The sequence below is a fragment of the Myotis yumanensis genome, unplaced genomic scaffold, assembly GCF_028538775.1.
Source record: "Myotis yumanensis isolate MYYU_CA2020_CCGP unplaced genomic scaffold, mMyoYum1.0.hap1 SCAF_8, whole genome shotgun sequence".
NCBI lineage: Eukaryota > Metazoa > Chordata > Mammalia > Chiroptera > Vespertilionidae > Myotis > Myotis yumanensis.
In genome coordinates this window covers 42,000,991-42,009,120 of record NW_027223759.1, presented here as the reverse complement: position 1 = coordinate 42,009,120, position 8,130 = coordinate 42,000,991, and the positions used below count along the sequence as shown (strand labels likewise).

Here is an 8,130-nt window from a genome sequence, read left to right as displayed (position 1 = left end):
GGAACTGTTGGGGTAAAAAAAAAAAATCCACAAGCATTTCATGAAACAAGTCCCAAAGGATTTCTACCTTCTAATATTAAATAATTTAAATATATGTAAATCATTTTCAGGAACATTTCTTTTTATAGAGCTACAAGCACAACTCTCAAGAGCCTGGACTTAGAAGCACTTCACAAGTTATTACTCCTTCTGTGGTGTTGAGAATGAGGGCGAGTGAGTGCATGTTGAGAACAAAGACCTCGGAGACTGCTGGGTAAATGCACTCTGGAAGTGGAACAGCAGCCTGTCACCTGTGAGGGACGTTTTGGTCATTGTCAGTGGAGCTACTCTGAATCACAGGCTTGGGACTTGGGGAGTTTCATTTAGGTTGGATTCTCCTAAGCACCATTTCTGTACTTAGATTTTCAAATCAGAGAAATTGAAATTTCAACTTAAAATGACAATGGTTTATTTCAAAGGAGCATTTTCCCTCCCAAATCGGTCAGTTTCAATCCCTTCTTGCCATTTCCCACAGCAACGATATATTTATTCAATGGTAAAGTTAACCTACTGTTTAAAAAATTGAGTTTATTGGGGTGACATTGGTTAACAAAACCATACAAAAATATGGAACGCCTCACGAATTTGCATGTCATCCTTAGGCAGGGGCCATGCTCATCTCTGTATTGGTCCAATTTTAGTATGTGCTGCCGAAGCGAGCACGAGGTTAACTTACCGTTCTTAACTCACTATTCGGGAGCGGTTTATGTACCATGAAAAATAGAGCTCACTAGTTTGTATGGAAATAAAAAAAAAACAAAACAAAAGGCCTTTTCCCATGAAACACCAGATCTCTCACCATCACATTTTGGCCTCACTTGTTCCCTCTGGGGGACATTTAGATGTAAACCCCTTGAGGCCAGCGACTTTTCCTGTTTCACTTGGTATCCTATCATAGTGGCTGTCACAGAGCTAGTCCTCAATAAATATTTCTTGAAATAATCTGAAGATGGTCCATCAGAGACAATGACAGGAAAGCCCATAAAAATGAACAACACAGCATTTGATTAGTCTGGGTCATTTCTACTAGTTCTAGGAGAAAAGAAAATTCACAGCAAGACAGCAGTGGGAAGTCTGGAGCTTTTGTAAAAAAAGTGATGAAGGAAAATATTTGACAACTGCTCTTCAATGTGAAAAACCCACAGCTGTAAACCACAATGAAGCAAAGCAAAACAACAACAAAAACCAAACAAACAAAACCCAACCACTGAGTGTAAGCATTTTACCAGACTAGATTTCAGGACACAAGATTATTCCTTTTGCTACTTTTGTTTGCCAGTTCTGCCCATTTGCCAAAATAAAGATGTCCTTTCTCCAGCCAGACCTCAGCTGTAAGAGGGAACTAATGACTTCAGAATGGAAGACAGATACTTTCTGCAGGAGGATTTTCCAGGCAGACAAAGCACATGTAACCGGTACTGCTCACAGAATTTGTGAGTTTCAGTGCAAAATGAAAATGTGGGGCCCCTTGTTCAAAAGTCAGGAAAAAAGTGTCATAAAAGATACTAAAATAGAGGCTTTTTCCTTTTCCCCAGTTTCTCTCTTGATTTGTCATGTTGTTGTTGTTTTGTTATTTAATGCTTACCTCAGTAAAGAAAAATTAAAAATCCTAAATTACTGGCATGATTTTTATCATTCATTTTTTTATTGTGGAATGCCAGTTTTAAATGCAAATATGAGAACATTTAACTTGTATGAGGAATCACCAAAATTACACAATTTGCATTTTGTAGCTCATACCATGCATATGTCTTTTGTTCTTACCGGGACACTGGAAATGCTGCAAAAACTAACTTGACTATGTTTTATTTCACTCCTTGAAATGCTGACCTTTACTTGCTTTGAGGCCTGCTGAACTGCCCTGCCGGGTCCACTGGAATTCTGTGCCCCTGCAGCATCAGGAATGCCCTGTGCAAATGGGGTGGCAACGAGCAACGGGCACACGAATATCTGCTCGTGCCATTGTCCCTTTGGAATTCACTTACAAAACACAAGGTCACAGACAAAATTATTGTGAACTTCAAGACAGTGACAGCAGAGCATTAAACCAAGTGTGGGGGCCTTCTGAATGTGGGGCCCTGGGTGACTACTACATAGGCCACACACCTTTGAAGCCAGCCCTGCGTGTAAGCAAAGTAAGAGTTATCTGGCGTTTTTCAGGAACTTGAAAAACCAGTAATCACTGGAAGAGCACCAACAAAATGATCACATGCCAACTGGGGCAATATTGGAAGGTAACATGGTAATGGGTAACACATGCCTGAGATAAATATTGTAATATCGTAAACAAGTTAAGAGGAAAGAAGTTGTGGTCAATGTTCATTTGAGAGGCATCTTTAGTTGTGAGGAAAATTAATAGACTAAAAATTTTTAGAGACGGAAACATTTTTGTTTATTGATGCAAACCTTACAACGTAAGAAAAAAGGTTAATATAAAGGAGCTACTCTCACAATTTGAATATACTTTGAAAAATCTTTTTGCATATATCTATACATAACCATTTTTACTCCTAAGTGAGGTAGATGGCTTAAGAATAAGTAAAGATAGCAATCTTCTTATGCATTAAAGTTTTGTATTACTTTATTGATGTGAGACAGCACCATAACAGCCCCAGAGGAAAATCTATCTAAACATTTTTTAATTTGAAAGGTTTTAAAGAAACAATGATAAATTAACCATTAATTTGTTTTCATTTTAATGTATCTTCTTTTATATTAGGGTGAAAAATTCAGCTATATTTTCAAATGACCAATAAAGATATAAATAACTATATTAGAATGACATGGAAAATCATGTGACAGGAGGGCTATGAATAAATTGTATGTATAGGCAGCTTTGCAAATATAAAAGTGTTGCTACAAAATAAAGATGTATTATATATTCACTAATAATTGTTTATAATAAAATTAACCAAAAGTCAGATCATTCTTGCACTTAATCAAATATTTCCTAAAAATAACTTGCACACACACACACACACACACACACACCATGATTACGTGTTGAACATTTCTGAAAGCATACTCAAGAGCATGTTAATTATGTGGTTCCACACCTCTGGGAGAGAGGTTGAGAAAAACTTTTTTGCCTTTCCCCCATCTTCTGTACTGTTGGGATTATTATTATTATTTTTTTTGCCAGGAACATGATTTTATTTTAATAATTTAAAAGCTGGCTAATTAAAAAGGATAGTCATTCAGTGAGCATACCCTGAAATACATACTATAGCCTACAGGCATGCATTGTACATATGCTTTTGCACCATGCTTTCAATTTCATTCTTGAGTTAGAGCCACTTTTTAGCTCAGGGGGATTTTTGCATTAATAATGTCATTGCGGGTTCCCAGAGGAACATGGGTCTTCAAAGGGAGAAGGGCTTTTTGCAACAGCAGGGCTTGTCAATCATGAAAAAGAGCTATATTTATGAACCCTTTCCTGTCATTTGTTGTATGTAAATGACACAACATGCTTTTAAAACTTTTTAAAATGGAAAAATTCTAAAATACACAAAAGTAGAGAGAATCCTATATAATAAAAGTGTAATATGCAAATTGACCCTAACAGTGGAACGACCAGAACCATCGCTTGACCAGTCAACATGAGGCACACTGACCACCTCTTGGTCTCTTTCCTCGACAGGCAGGCTCCCATTGCCTGATGGCGAACGGGAACCGTGGGTGGGTGGCAGCAGGGGGCGGGGCTGGCTGCTGGCAGCCAGGGAAGATGGCCCTGTTCGCATGCCAGGTCTAGGGTCTGTACCCGTGCACGAATTTCGTGCACCAGGCCTCTAGTAGTATAATAAACCCCCATGTATCCATCAACCAGCTTCAGCAATGATCAATTCATGCCCAACCTTGTTTTCTTTATACTTCCACTTCTCCCCATCCCAACTAAATTATTTTGGAGCAAATCCAAATATCATATTTTTTAAATCCATAAATATTTCACTATGTATTTTCATAAGAACTTTAAAAAAAGTAACTATAATATTATCTCATCTAAAAATCCTTAGAAATTTCTTAATATTATTAAGTACCCAATTATTGTTAAAATTTCCCTGTTTGTATCATAAATGTGGGGGTCTTTTTTTTTTTTTTTACATTTGGCTTGTGTGACTGCCTTTTTACCCCTGCTCTATTTTTTTCTTACCCTTTGTTTGTTGAAGAAACCAGGTGATTTGTACCATAAGAGTTTTCCATAGTCTAAATTTTGTTGATTGCATCCCCTGTTATTGTTTAACATGTTTTCTGTCTCCTGTATTTCTTGTAAATTTGTAGTTAGGTCTGGATGCTTAGTTAGAGCAAGTTTTTATTGTTTGGAAAAACAATTCCAAGAGATGTTGTGTACTCCCTACTGCATCACATCAGAAGGCGCATACCGCCTCGTTGTTTCTCTTTTTGTGATGTTAGCGTTGATCAGTAGTTTGGGGGCCATCAGCACAGCATATTGCAGTAGTCTCCTCACTGATCTCCCCACTTGCCCTTGCTCCCACACTGTAAGGGATATTATCCATGGAGGGACTGAGCGGTGGGGTTGGCTGGGCAATTTTGCTGATCTTGCTGGGCTTAGCTGGCAAATTTCCTGGGCTCAGCTAGGACTCACTCACTAGTTGTCTAATCTAGAATGGACTCTGGTGGGATGGCTCATCTGCTCCTGTGTTTCACCCTATAGCAGACTAGGCCAAGCATGTTCTCAGGGCAATTACAGGGGTCTAAGAGGCTTACATATTTGAAATCATTTGACTAATTAAAAAGATCGTTCTTTCCTAGCAAAGCAAATTCTTCATTAGACTTCCAATTAGTTTTCAGTATGAACATTCAATACAGATACAATATATAACAGAGCTGATGTTTCTGAAGCTCTGGCAATTAATTTTGTCTCTTATGTAATAGGATAAGGTTTATTAATAACATCTTCTAGTTCTTGTACTTAACACAGTTTTATAGACTTTCTGAAGTGATTAAAAGTCTTTATCATTTTGTTCTTGAGCTTGTCAGTTCAATCCACTAGAATTCTTTATTTCCTTTAACTTGTCTCATTGACTCTTTCACTTCCTGTACAATTCTTCTCTTTCTTTTGACAGCCAAGTAGATTTGCAGACAGTCCTGTTGTAGCTGTGCCAACCTATCTGTTCAGTTTATCTTTGGGAGATTCAGGAGAAACCTGTTGCAGTTAGTGTTTGTCAGCTTTTGTGATATTTACCTAATAGACATGACTTTTAGGGTATCAAGGTAGGCATTGACAGAGTAGACAGGTAATAAAAATAGAGGGATGGTGTCAGGTCTGAGCCCCTCTGCCAGGGACTAGACCAGTGATGGCGAACCTTTTGAGCTCGGCGTGTCAGCATTTTGAAAATCCATAACTTAACTCTGGTGCCATGTCACATATAGAAATTTTTTTATCTTTGCAACCATAGTAAAACAAAGATTTATATTTTTGATATTTATTTTATATATTTAAATGCCATTTAACAAAGAAAAATCAACCCAAAAAAATGAGTTCGCGTGTCACCTCTGACACGTGTGTCATAGCTTCACCATCACTGGACTAGACCTCCTTAGACTCCAGGTATTTGATAGAGAAGACATGAGAAGTTGTGGATTTATAAGAGAGTCTTTATTATAGCCCAAGTAGCCATTGCTAATGAGGAGCCTTTAGACCGAACAGTTCTTCAAAGCAAAGTCCCATACAGTAGCCATACACTGGCTAGGTAACAATACATCTTTCCTACAAAGTAGCAGTAGCCTCCAACATAGGAGCTACACAGGAGTCATCCTTAGAGCTACAGCCACACGAAGCAGCTGCCACCAAGCCAAGCTAGCTACCTGCTGGTCAGTAACATACTTGAATACTAACTTAGACAAAAGAGGCTTCTTTCCAAATAGTGACCCCACTATTTTGGGTTATAGAAGGGCACTCTTGTGCAGTGTACATACAGTAAGATAGCTGTGTCTTTCCTTTGGCACCTGCGTATACCAACTTAGTCTTGAACATCCTGATTGGCATTCCCATGCTCAGAGTAGCCTTGAACATCCAGCACACTCTAGACAGGGCCCCCGCAGATGGCAAACTCAGGGGCAGATAAATGGGATAGTCACTCTGGAATGATGCCTCTATGAGATGAATATTTTTTCCTCAATGTTAGAAGCAGCTCTGCCAAATTATTTCATTTCTTCAATAATTTCCAGCATTTTGGGTTTCTTGAAGTATACACACTATATCTACATATTTTTCCTTGACTTGACCAAATATGATACCATATATTTTATTTATTGTCTCATACCCTTCAAACTATTTAAAAACTGATTTGCTTAATAGTGTGTGTGTGTGTGGGGGGGGGGGGGACTTGTGGCATATTTCAGAGTGCATTTTAACACTTGCTAATCCAAGTGAGTTCAGAGAATGTTAATTGCACACCCTGATGGGGGTCTGACACTGTGGAAAATGTTCTGTTCACTTCCTCTTATTTAATCCTCACTGCAGCCTGATCAGAAAGTATTGCTGTCTCCATAATAGAAGAAGGAGATGAAATAGGAGAGATGCAAACTCTGCTTTAAAAATGTTCCAGAGTCCACATGTTAACACGCGGCACAGTAGTGGAGCCCTGGCAGACACTGGCAGCAGCTGGGTCAGGCAGCTCCTTTTAAACAAAAGCCGGACTGTGCCCAAGCTGAGAAGCCAGTGGCGTAAACAGGAGCAAGCTCCGTGCGAAGTGCCAGAGGTCTGGAATGAAAGAACACTATCCAGGGGGAGCCCCGTGGAAGCGCTCACCATCGTGCCTGGGTTCGCCAGCCATCTCCGCACATTCAGGCAGTAATTGCTATCATGGGGCATCGCCCTCTGGATAATGCGCAGCCAAAATACGATGTGCTCAGAAGTAAAATTAAAATTTTATATCTGTACTTTATAAATATGAGTGTTTCATAAATACCAGGCATTAAAACGATTTAGATTGCACGAAGCAGTCTGGGAACAGGAACGGTTTTATCAGATGGGTATTGTAAAGCTCATGGACTGCCAGAGCAACAGTGCCAAAAAGGAATTAGGTACAGACCCCTCAGGGAAGCTTCGGGTAATGCCAACTTGAACTTTTCTTTCTTTCTATCCCCCCAACAAGGCATATTTGGGGAAATCTATGTATGTATCCTATTGTCTAAAGAACTTCAAAGGATGAAAGTGGACCACTGCAGAAACCTCAGAATACTGTCTTAAGAATACTTCAAATATTTCCAAAACACATCAGTATAAAACATCTGCAATGTAAATTAAATATGCCAATTGGGTTGCCAGTGAAGGCAAAGTTTAATATTCCCACATGTCATTACACGGTATCGATGATATGTTGGCTGAGTAGGGTATGCACATTTGTGCAGCACAGTATTTTTTTTTTCCAAAATGTAAATCTAGTCTCTGGAGATATAGCAATAGCAAAACTGAATAAATTGTCTGAAAGTAAAATTCACATTTCTTTTTGTTTATTGCTAGTTTAAAAGATGGGGGGAGGGAAAGAGCAAGAAGGCTAATTCCTCTAGTAAATGGTATTTTTTCTTATTGAGGTAGTACCCCCAAATTCTTAATAAGCACAGATAGGAAAGAAATGGTTTTTAATTTTGGTATTGATTACTCCCATTCCAGAGCTTTAAGAGGATGCAATGGAAGCTACCTGTGCTTATTTACATGATAAACTCTCTTTTTGACTGTGTTCTAGCTTACCCCATTTTAAAGCTTCATATTTTTAAGACGATTGAATTCTATCTAGGATGTTCAAAACAAAATGAACCATTTTAATTTTACAACATCAAAGAAGCCATACCTATATTATAAAAGTATTTTAGGGGACTTAGTCACTCATAGCATCCTTGTCCTTGTGGGAGCTGGGAGCAAGGCTAGAATAGTGGAGGCAGCTTCATTCTGGAATCTTTCTTCTACTTTACTCCATTTGGAATTGAGCTTCCGTGGTAATAACCATAAAGAACACTTTTAAGTGTAAAGTTATTTTGGTTAACCTAAAGGACAATTTTTATCCAGTCACTGTCAAGTTCAATTATTCAACAGATTTTGAACTAAAAATATTATTATCGAAAGCAGTA

The 8,130-nt window shown here is 38.5% G+C and overlaps 1 pseudogene; it reads right to left on the bottom strand.

Moving 5' to 3' along the window:
* Window positions 1-600: 600 nt before the first annotated feature.
* On the bottom strand, window positions 601-700 carry LOC139015854 (U6 spliceosomal RNA; annotated as a pseudogene).
* Window positions 701-8,130: the final 7,430 nt, after the last annotated feature.